Source organism: Lygodium microphyllum, chromosome 5 (genome assembly GCF_053477565.2).
Source record: "Lygodium microphyllum isolate KBCC chromosome 5, Lygodium_microphyllum_v1.1.10, whole genome shotgun sequence".
NCBI lineage: Eukaryota > Viridiplantae > Streptophyta > Polypodiopsida > Schizaeales > Lygodiaceae > Lygodium > Lygodium microphyllum.
This window is the reverse complement of record NC_141139.1, coordinates 90,522,623-90,534,922: the sequence shown is the minus strand read 5'-3', so window position 1 is coordinate 90,534,922 and position 12,300 is coordinate 90,522,623. Positions and strand designations below refer to the sequence as shown.

Below are 12,300 nucleotides of genomic sequence, written 5' to 3'. Positions count from 1 at the left end.
ATCACTCATGATTTGAGAGCGAGTTTTAGCAAGTTATATGTCCTTGGTGACAAACTTTACTATCAAAGTGCATTTTTGTTTTCTGTAATGCGTATTTAATGTCATCTGATTGCTTTTGTGGCCAACCTACTATTTTTGGTGTATTTCTATTGCCTATTTATAGGCAGCCTTTCTTACAGAGTCATTATAATACTCACCACATTGCTTCCATTGAGAGGGAGATTGTTGTACTTTGTTGGTTGCCCATAGCTCGTGCCATTGTATACACACTCTTGAGCCTTGACATATGTCCAATTTCCCTTGTCCATTCTCCCTCGTTGTCAATGGGATGTGAAGTTTTGATGCTTTGCTTAGTATTTGATTAGCTACTAATTAAATGTGCAAATGTGAAGTGTACATATAATGTGCAAGGTTGTGTAAGTTACTTATTTCACATTGACGGGCAAAGGACCCTAAGAAGTGGGTAGTAAAGGTTGTACTTGTGAGGTGCTAGGTTGTACTTGTTGACAAATTTTGGCCTAGATCACTTAATTAGCCTTTAATGTCAGTGGACATTAGGAACTAGGCATTGTTAATTAATTAATACTATTTCAGGGGCTAATAAATGCTCAAATGTGCTTGGGTGACAAATTGGCCTAGCCAATTTAATTGTTGGTTGGTTTGATCATTCTTTTGGGTATAAATTATTAAAATACTTTTTAGAATTAATATTCTGAAAATTAATGTAATAAGGTTGAGAATTGCTAGAAAATGGATAAGAAAGGTTGCCACTTGGCCTCTTATTCAAAGTTTGGAAAGGCCGAATTGAGGCCAAAAGAGAAAAGGAAATCTCAATTTTGGAATCAAGGGCTGGTGTGGAGAGGTGTTGCAAGGCTGTTGCTCGCTTTTGGGGCTGTTTCTTAGCCATTGGAGTCCATTTTGGTGAAGACCATTGCATATTATTGACCATGGGAAGCTGGTGATTGTTGTTGATGCTCTTTCTCCTAAAGATTACAGCCTCTGATGCTTCTATTGTTGTTTGTGAATCCATTTGGGGTTCGAAAATATGGACAACAAACCAATTTCTTGCAATAGTCTCTGAATTTTCTCTCTCTACAGCTTCCTTACAGCCATTTTATAGCTTGCCTTAAAAGACCTCAACCAAATTCAGTCCTAGAAGGGTGCAATTGAAGGATTTTTGCTGTAAACTCCAATTTTACAGCAAAAATTAGGGTTTGACTAGCACCTCGGGAAGTGTGCGCAAAATCTAGGGCCTAGGACTTAAGAGTTCAGCAGCTGAAATTTGGAATTTCAAGGAACTCCAAGAGGTCAGCCAGCCAACATGGAATTTGGGGCTGAATTTATCATCCAAGGAGCAAGCTGAAGGCCAATCCCTTGTTGGCAAATCAGATTGAAGGCTTGTTGGTCATTTATGGCAAGAAGTAGCATTTTGATTAGTGGAGAAGATTCAAGGAATCTGAGTGTACCAACAAATTGCAATATAAGCTAAATAAACACCATAAGGTGTGACAATTTTGGGGCCAATAGGGTGTCCAATGTCCAAAAATTAATTGGTAACATTTTAATTTCAGTTTAGGTGAATTTAGTACTTGCTGTAACTAGTCTAATCAAGTTACAATTTTGGGACCAATAGGGTGTCAAATGTCTAAGAATTATTTGGTAACATTTTAATTTCAGTTTAGGTGAATTTAGTACTTGCTGTATTCTGGTCTAATGAGGTCATTACTATCCTTTCCCTTGAGGAAAGTTGGTTTCACTGTTTTATTGTTGGGATACCATCAACTCCCTTGAATTGTTGGATACGTGGCACCTGATTGGAAGTCAGAACCATTGCTTCAGTGTTGAAATTGTTATAGTTGAGCATTACCACAAGAAATGTCTTCATATAGTGAGAAGGGATTGAGTAGTGATGATGCTTCTTAGTTTGAAAATTCAAAAAATGAAGGGGGAAATGCATTGGCTGATCTTGGATAAGGCTCGTAGCATGGGCAACAAGCTGAAAATGTGGGTGTTGACCAAAATGTGGGCCCTTTTAGGTGTCTTAATGCTGATGATCATCAAGAAAGTGAAGAATATGGTGACAAATTCAAAGACTGATTGAAGACATCAATTGATATGTTTGCTTAGTTAGCAAAATCCCTGAATTTGCTTAGTTATTGAGCTCATTAAAGAAGGATAGGAAGGGCAAAAAGAGGAAAGTCATCCTCTAAAACTTTGGAACATCAAGATGTATTGAAGGAAATGCCAAGTCCGTCTCATGATGCACCCAATGTTGTTAATAACAAAAATAGTCGGTTCCAACGGAGCAATCAACGCAAATGTAAGGCCAATCTGTCACAACTCTATAGAAACAGAATTTATATCCTTTTTCATTAATTTGTCTATATAATGATTTATTAAATTTGTTTCCTTTGCACTAATTAGATATCAAGAAAAGTGTATTGGAGCTGGCCACTGATGAGTGGTCACAGGTTATGGTGAACCCACGCGGTGGGTTAGAGAAAAGATAGGCCACACTTCCACCTATATGGCCCGATTGGGCGCCTGTGACCAAAACTCACGCATATCAGGGCTAAGACACGCACACAGAAAGGATTGATGCCTTGAAGTATGGGCTAGATCCGCCACAACAGACAGTTACAATCAACAAGTTGGCATGATCATGAAATGCTTGTAGAATGTGCATGTGTGGGCTGAAAGCTTGAAATGCACATTTCTTTGCATAGGAAAGTCACATGAAGATTCTGATACCGTTTTTGCGATGTACACGGAAAAAGCTTTCACATGACATCCATATTGGAGAGTCCCTAAATTTTAGGAGGACCCTAAATTTTAGGAGCCTCGAATTAGCCTAAAATGCTAGTCCTAAAAAATAGGGATGCCATTCTAAAAATAGTAAATTTTGTACTCTGACTGTGCTTACTAAATTTGGTTGTTTTTATTCTTGACAGTATTCAGTCCAAAAAGCAAGGCCATAGAGAAGAGACAAGTGTCAAGACACTTGTCACACAAGTTTCCAAGTGTCCCACCACTTGTCACATCTCATGACATGTGGCTGGACACTTGTCTTATGCTACACTTTCCGCTTTTGTACTAGCTCTTCCCTCTCCTATAAATAAGAGCTCGTTTTTCTTCATTCGGCATCATTTTTCTTTGCTGTAAACTCATGTACAACACCCACAGATAGCTAGAAACCGGCCCTATCCGTCCCCATCATCATCCCCCACTTCTCCATTATCAAATTTCTCCATATTCCCTCTTCTATCACTGCTGTTTTACAAGACAGCAAGCTTGTAAATTCATCACAGCACCTCCTTCTCGAGCTCTTTCTTCTATGTTAGCAACAAGAAGCAAGCCCTATCCATGTACTACTGATCAACGATGGAGAAAGGTTGATTTTCCCTCTTTCTTCTCTCATACTGTAAAGAAATCAGTTCTTATCATTGCATAATAGATAACGCATGTGTGTTTGTACATCTTTGCATGATCTTGTGAGAGTGAGAATTACTTCTGCTCATTCTCAGGTTGATTGTAACTGAGCTCTTCCCTAAGGGACTTGGGTTGAGCAGAAATACATTCCTTTCCGGCGGGGAGGGGGGGGGGGGGGGTTTGCCCATCTTCAACCCTTAATCTTGTCTCCATTACTTTTACATTTTCATGGCTGTAATTTTTTGAGTAATTTTCATTTTCAGCTTTGAGTGTTCATTCTCTTTTATATTAAATCTCGAAAACAAGCGAATATCATAATTGTTAAGCATACTACGTTGTTCGGGGCGTTTACAGTGGCATCCAATCTGGAAGTGCTAGTCCAATGGGGCATGGATAGCAAGGTGTTCATGCCAATGTAGGCCTTCAAAGATACCTCTTGTGGTTTGATTTTTTCATCAATGGCTGGAAATATTTCAGCCATAGGAAATGCATAGACCGAATCCTCATAGTACATAGCCACCAATGCAAGGAATCTACGGCCACATGTTTTCAGAAATGGCAAGTGAAATGCATAATCCCATGTATATTAATGTTGGCATGATGCTTGAAGCACAACATACCATGTTTGGTAATGCATCTATGCAATTTGGTATGTTCGGGACACATGGGACAATGGATGGTTATGTAAATGCGCCATTTAATGCTGGACAAAATGTTGGGACAACAAGCACACCCTTTTTGCAGCCACTTGCCTTTGACAATTTGGTACCGCTGGGTGAAGCAAAGGATTACATGGAAAAGAAGTGAAATTTAAAGTCTTTAGTGGAGTACAAGATAGACTAAAAGCGTAGACCCTCATTCAATATTTTGACATTGCCTGTTTAGGAGGAAACTTCCAAAGTCTTCAAAATTTTGGAAGGCAATCACTTTTTTCAAAGGGAATACATTGCAGTGGTGGTCTATCATCCTGATGCAAGGAAAAGCATGGTCATTATGGTTTCAGTTAAAGCAAATGTTTGCTTCTACTTGATGAGTAATTATGAAGTGGATGTAATGATCACATGGCATAATTTTGATGCATTGCAATGCAAGTGCCAATAATTTAGGGCAATATATTAAGAAGTTTTGGGAGATGTTGTTGTTTCTTACTTATCGTGATGTTACTCTTTTTGAGTAGATTAAAAAGTATAATTATGGGCTGCTGAAAGAGAATTGGGATTTTTGCATAAAAACCAATGTGACTAGCATGCCACAACTCTATTGGTGATGCTTTTGCTGCATGGAAAGTCTTAAGGCTTTCAGGGTGATGGGGAAGAGTCACCAAGGCAAATTGTCGAGGCCTAAAAGGACAAACATGCAAATAGATTTCAAAGGGAGCAAAAATAGAGAGGATCCAAAGGATAAGAGGTCCAAACCATTAGTTGGATTTGTGCTTGACGTAATTAGTGATTAGCCCAATGATTATGCTATTGAGCTTTGTAGAGCATGGAAGAAAACTAGGGACCAACATGCAATGCGTTGAAATTATTTGACAATGGAGCAAGAGCCAATTGCATCTCCATTGACTTGGTAGTCCGTCTAGGCATGAAAGCAGATGAGATGGAATATATGGGAGGAATTGGAATTGTGTGCAAAGACCATATAGATCTTGTTACACTACTCATTGGGAAGCTACTTTTACACATTTAGAGCTATGTGGATAGCAAAGAGTTCTTCATTGCACCACTTGAGGGTTTTGATCAATATTTCTTGGTATGCTTGGGTGTCATTGTGTGCATGTGCATGTAGTCAATGACTCCCATGACAAAGTGATCACCATTTAGCACAGGGGCAAGACTCATATTCTTGATGTAAAGCTTAAAGGAGAATCAATTTTATTTGTACTTTCTTTTGTTGTTTCAAAAGTAATGAAAAATCATCTTTCAGTGTACTTGGTCTTTTTTAAGGATAAAGATGACACTATAAGTGAAGGGGATGCATGTAAGTTAGATAACAATTGCATAACATTTTTGAAAATATATGCTGATTGCTTTCTCAGTTACTTCTTGGGCAGCTATCACTTGAAAACTTGGAGAACCATGGTATAGATTTGATCCTTGGTAGTAGCCCTCAAATAAGCCTGCATACAGGTGAATGCAGCCTAATAGGAGGAGATAATGAGCCAAGTTAGTGAGCTGATAGAAAAAAGTTGATTCAGCCCATCACATCTCCTTTTTTGCTTCCCAATGCTTTTAATGTAGAAAAAGAATGGTTCATAGCATATGCACCTTAATGATTGTGCTTTGAATGAAATCAAGATAAGGGATTAGTTTTCAATCCCACGGATAGATTACATTTTGGATAGATTGCAGGGGGCAGCTATATTCAACTATATTGATTTAAAAAGTGGATATCCTTTGATCTGTATTAGGTTAGAGAATGTACTTAAGATAACTTTTAGGATGTCTTTTGAATTGTATTGAGTTTCTTGTCATGCCATATGGGCTTACAAAAGCTCCTTTTATATTTAATGGGATGATGGATCAAATCTTTAGATCACATAGAGCATTTGTGGTGATATTCTTTGACAACATGATTGTCTTATCTTTCCAAAGAACGAGGTAGAGTATAGGAAACAGAGAAAAGTGGGTTCTTTTTGCACAAAATTCACCTTTTTAGCCATATCGTGTTGGCTGATGTGTACAAATGGATCTTGCAAAGGATGAGGCAATACGTTCATGGCCATATCTTAAAAATATGCACAAGATTCACAATCTTATGAATCTATGTTTTTATTTAGTAATTGAGATGCTTGGATGACCAATCTATTTTGGAAGGGACTATTTAAAAACATGTCTATCACATTGAAAACTTTCTTGTCTTTTCATCCGCAAACAAACAATTAGTCCAAAAATGCAAATTATGAAGTTCTAGATCTCTTGAGATGTTATGTATCCAAGTATAAGACACATTGGAAGCAGTACTTGCCTTTGGTAGAGTTCGCGTATAATAATATAGTGCATAGTTCCATTGGTAAGACTCCATTTGAAGTTATGTAGAGTGGCAATAAAGTATCTCCTATTTTGCACACGAAGGATAAGATCTTTTAGATTGATCCTTATATATAAAACATGAATGCAACATATGAAAAGGTTAATTATACATTGATGAGATAGTAGGAAAAGCAAAAAAGGGTAGTTGATTGCTACAAATGTGCTTTGTAGTTCACAGAGGATGATTATATCTCATTGTGTTTTAAAAAGGCAAGGTTGAAAAAGATGAGAGAGAGAGAGAGAGAGAGAGAGAGAGAGAGAGAGAGAGAGAGAGAGAGAGAGAGAGAGAGAGAGAGAGAGAGAGATTGTACTTGATGTCAAGTATGCGTGTTATAGAAGATTAGAGATGTTGCATATAGACTGGAATTGCCTCCACACTAGCGAATACATAATATGCTTCATGTGAGCTTATTTAAGCTTTTTCATAGTAATGTACTAGTAGATGTATTTGCAAAAATTTTGCTAGAGATTGAGGAGTTGGATGAGATATTGGTAATTGAACATATTTTGGCACATAAAGAGAGAAAGATTAGAGGTGTAGTTTCTAGGAGACACTTGGTAAGAATTTAGAATTGTTCACCAATGGATCCTAAATGGATGGAAGAGGATGGCTTGACAAACCATCTTAGTTGTTGCAGTTTATCTTGATGCTTTTCAATTAGAGATCACTTTGAATTGGGCTTAGTTAGGTTTAGCAAAGCAAGGGTCTAGAGTTTTGCTTGATGCGCAAGGTGAAGGTAGCACCTCTCCTCTAGTGATAGATATCTTAGTTATATAGTGGACCTTAGATATCGAGAGTTTGCATCCAAGATATTGTATACTGGCAGTATTTTTGCCATAAGGTCACTATTCAGTGTAGTAGTTACTACAATTGATATGCTTATGAATATAGTTTTCACTGCGGCTTAGAAAATATATATTTTCATTTGTTTATGATCATCAAAGATTCATTACAATTTGTTGGTTTTAACGGATCATCATTAGTTTTCAGTGGCATTAAGCTGATTTTATAGACAACAATGTATTTTATGAATGTCATTGATAGTTTAGCCATGTTTTCTATGCTTATTTCGTTAGAACAATTAACATACGTTAGTAATGAATGCACCCTATCGTGGATTTTTTGTAATACTTTTGGATTTTGTTAGAGTCTTATATATTAATTATGTTGGCGAAAAATTTCAAGAAGTGTTTAACAATAGCATAGTTAAGTAGCAATGACCAATCTTTTTTTAACTATGATGCCTTATAGAAGTTTCAGTGTAGTTTATCTTTTCTTTTGTAGAATGTAGTGCAATTGAGGGTGATTGCAAGGATTTCAAGGAGGAGGCTTATCACAGGGACATAAAAATTTGATGCTTTACTTAGTATTTAATTAGCTATTGATCAAATGTGAAAATAAACATGTGATGTGCAAGGTCGTGTATTAGTTATTTCATGTTAATGGGCTAAGGACCCTAAGAACTCAGTGGGTACTAAAGACAAAAGCTATAAGAAGTTGTACTTGACAGGTACTTGCTAGTTCTTCGTGATAGATTTTGGCCTAGATCACGTTATTGGTCATTAATGTCAGTGGTGATATTAGAAACCACGACTTTTGGTAGTGGTTTTGGATTCTTTAAGAGTCTTATTGTCATGAGGACATGTATTTTTGAAACCTCACTTAACATGTGGATTAAATTTTAATCATATGGTTAAGTAAATGTTGCACACGTGAGGTGTAAGGACGTTAGAGTAAAATTTACGAGCACAAGATCCGAGGAAATCACAGGATGCCAAAGGTAAAAGTTGCTATAAGTTATGCTGCACATGTATTTGGTGGTATCTGATGCTAGTTGTTAGTCTAGGTTATTCATTTGGCCATAAGTGTCACTTAATGACATTAGAGATGTGACGTTTAATGGTGCCTAACGCCAATCTAATGGGCAAAGATGATACAGACACTCGAGAATGAAAGTTGCCTAGCCAGTTTAATTATTAGCCAATCAAATTACTTTTCAAGCCACCGCAATAATTATTAGAATAATTTTCAGTATTTAAGGACTAAAAATTAATATTTAATGATGGATAATGTTGGAAAAACCATTTGGGAAGGTTGCGACTTGGCAAACTTGCACATATAGGTTGGTAAAAGACTGAAGAAGAGAAAAAACGAGATCATTCTTGCTATAGCAAATTGGAAGAGCTATGAGTAGCCATGGCTAGTCTATTTTTAGTCATTGTAGCCAACCACGAGTGAGTTTTGAGGAGGCAATTGTAGATTCAAACCCTCCACATCTGAACGATTGCATCCAGGTATAAGGTGACAATTGATTTGGATGTCTCAACTGTAGGCGATAACATTTAATGTTGTTGTGGCAGGGCAGCAGCTACATTTGATTGATTTTCAGTCATTCTTCGTGACAAAACTGTGAATTTTCTCTCTACAGCTTTCTCTCTCATATTCTAGCCATTTCACAGCCTTGTTGGGAAGATCTCAGCATTTGGACCCTTGGAGGTTGAGAAATTGCAAATTTCTCTATTGTAAACCCTAGCAGTAGTCTCAGGAAGCGTGCTAGAAATTGGAAGCTCCAAGATTTGGATTTTTCAGGGCTAAAGCTAAATTTAGGTGGAGGACTAGCCATCCATTGAATTTGGGACATTTCCATTGTTTAGGAAGTGAGTGAAGGCCAATTAAGTGCCTAATCAAGGGGCAAATCAGATTGAAGACTCACTGGTCACTTTGGATAGCAAGGGGAGTTTGGATTGTGAAGGGGATTGGGAGAATCCCATTGTAAATCAACTTCTTCTTCAATAAAGCTAAAGAAATACCGAAAGGGGCGCTAATTTTGGGGCCAATCGGGTGTGCATTGTCCAAGATCAGTAGGTAAATTTGTGTTTTCAGTTTTGTATTTATTGTTTGCTGCTGTAATCAAGTTGTAATCAGGGATTTACCAGTCATCCATTGAAGGAAGGTTGGTTTCACTTATATTTTGATTATGCTAGCTTGAAAATTTCAGAAAGTATTTGGCAGTAGCATGGTTAAGCAACAGTGGCCATTGTTATTTTTGTTATGATGCTTTATGGAACTTCTATTGGAATATATCTTTCTTTTGGTACAATATAGTGTAATTGAGGGTGATTGCAAAGATTTCAAGGAGGAGGTTTGTCATGGGGATGTGAAATTTTGATGCTTTGCTTAGCATTTGATTAACTATTAATCAAATATGTAGATGTGAAGTATACGTGTGATGTGCAAGGTTGTGTACTAGTTATTTCACATCGATAGACTAAGTGCCCTTACAAGTCAATGGGTGCCAAAGGCATAAGTTGTAACAAGTTGTACTTGATATTTACTAGGTGGTACTTGGCGATAGATTTTGGTCTAGGTCACTTTATTAGCCATTCATGTCAATGGTGATGTTCTAGAACTAATGCTAGTTTAGGGTCTAATAAATGCTCAAGTATGCTTGGGTGACAAATTGGCCTAGCCAATTTAATTGGTGGTTGGTTTGATTGAATTTTTGGGCACAAATTAATTATTAAATTGATATTTTGAAAATTAATTTAATAAGGTTGAAAATCGTTGGAAAATGGATACGGAAGGCTGCCACTTGGCAAGGCTTGCTATTCAAAGTTTGGGAAGGCTGAATTGGGGCTGAAGGAGAGAATGGAGATGTTGTTTTGGGAATCAAGAGCTATTGGGTGGAGGGGTTGGAGTGCTGTTGCTTGCTTTTAGGGCTGTTTTCCAGCCATGGGAGACCATTTTGGTGAAGGTGCATATGCTTGACCTTGGGATATTTGCTTTCGCTTCAGTTTCTTCTCAAGAGTACAGCCTCTAGTGCTCCTATTGCTGTTGATGAATCCATTTGGGAATGGGAAATAGGGAGAACAACTCAATTTGACCAATTTTTCGTGACAAATCTCTGAATTTCCTCTCTCTACAGCTTCCTCTCTATTCAGTTCCTAACGTGGCTATCAAATCCTAATTTCATTTGTAAGATTAGGGTTTACAGCGGATGTTCTTCAAGTTCACCCTCGTAGGACTGAATTTGGTTGAGATCTTTTGAGGTAAGCTATGAAATGGTTGAGAGCTCAGAATTCGAGGCTTGGTCATCACCACCATTTCCCTTGACGAAGGCTGGTTTCAGCAACTTCATTACATTCTTGTCCTATTAGGTTCTTTGTGTGTATAGCAAATTTATCAGCACTGTCTCTTGGCTTCCCTTGATTCACACCTTCTGACAGCAGCACTCTTTTTGGCTGTATTTCACCAGCAAGCTACCATCTCCTACAACTGCCTTGCCGCAGCAATTAAGAGCCCTACTTCTTCTTGTGATTGATACATGTGTGGTAAGTTGCTGCAGGTGTTGCATTCAAGCTCTTGTCCCTGAAGAACTGCTGTTGCAGCCTTACTGCACGCCGTCATCCTCGGAGCATCATCCCTCAACTTTTATATCAAGAGGTGGTGGTTTGCTGCATTCAAGATCCATTCAAAAGATGAATCTCCCAGGCATCCCTCAGCCCACTCCCAAAGACAATAGCGGTTGGGGCAGCCTTCTGCTCCTTGAGCTTACGACTGTGCTGCATTGATTCACAGCATCATTTGTTCTCTAAGCTCTTGTGTTTTGCTCTCGAGCCTTTTCTCTTGTAGCTCAAGGAGCATTCAAGCTCCTGTCCTTGAAGAACTGCTGTTGCAGCCGTACTGCACACCCTTATCCTTGGCGCATCATCCCTCATCTTTTATATCAAGAGATGGTTGTTTGCTGCATTCAGGATCCATTCAAAAGATGACTCTCCAAGGCATCCCTCAGCCCACTCCGAAAGACAATAGCGGTTGGGACAGCCTTTTGCTCCTTGAGCTTACGACTGTGCTGCATTGATTTACAGCATCATTTGTTCTCTAAGCTCTTGTGTTTTGTGTTTGACCCTATTCTCTCGTAGCTCATTTGCTAGTAACGAGTTGAAGCACAAATCATTCCCTCCCGATAACCCTAGTACTTCCTAAAGTAAGGGTCCCAAAAGTTCACCAATGCATGTTAGAGAATGATTTGAGAGTGCTATAGGGTCCAAGGACTCTATAGCTATCTACATGAGGTCTATGAGAGGGGGTGCCCAATGAAAAAGGTCAGGATAATCTGCGTAGGACAGTTGAAGCACCCACCCAACCAGTCCCACATTGATCCTCCACGTTGAGCTAAGAGAAACCTTGGGCTTATACAGAAGCACAATGGACAACTGAAGGCGGCTCAAAGTATCACAATTTATGCAGTGAGGACTAAATATCTGAATTACATATCTGAATGACCATAATGCAATCATATTAATGTTCGATTTCAAAGACTTTCCGACTCTTAAGTTAACTATAGAGACTAGCAATTAGGCTTGCATTGTTGAGTTGTTCAGTGACATTGTAATCATCCCCAGCATCTGCATTCAGTGATATATTTGGCATGCAACAAGATATTCCACTATCAAGTGACCAGTTATCATATTGATCATTGGCCTATGTCAGCAGAGTGTGCTGTGAATTGCACATTTATTGTCACAAAGGCTGTTAATTTGACAGGGATCTGCCTGTTCTGTGAGGCATTTTTACTCGTCATAAATGTTTTTGCTTTCCAGGTTCACCATTTGAGCAGAGTCTAGATGGTCAGATGCTGTTGTGCCATTGTTCGTAAACTAGTGAGAAATGTGAAGAGGATGTCTGCCTATCTTAGTGTTCGCGCTGCCTTCTGTGCAGGTACATGCTGTTTTTTGCCCCTTCCTTCAGAAAAACAGATCTAGTGGAGGAGGAGGTAGGTGTTTCATGTTTAAACAATTCAATTCCATACTAGCTTATAATTCAAGTCTGTACGAT

General features: G+C 38.3%; 1 protein-coding gene across 11 annotated transcripts in view; it reads left to right on the top strand.

Annotated features, from left to right (window-relative positions):
• The window catches only part of LOC148036128 (FAD/NAD(P)-binding oxidoreductase), a 67,815-nt gene that overhangs the window by 54,471 nt on the left and 1,044 nt on the right, over nt 1-12,300 (top strand). For 4 of the 11 annotated variants that reach the window (XR_015690905.1, XR_015690909.1, XR_015690907.1 and 1 more), the window contains one exon: nt 12,066-12,238. The exons of 1 other annotated variant lie outside the window; for it this stretch is intronic. The gene's annotated coding sequence lies outside the window, so the exon portion shown is untranslated. The remainder of the gene's footprint in view (nt 1-12,065; nt 12,239-12,300) is intronic. 6 more of the 11 variants (XR_015690911.1, XR_015690913.1, XR_015690910.1 and 3 more) reach the window with 2 other exon arrangements.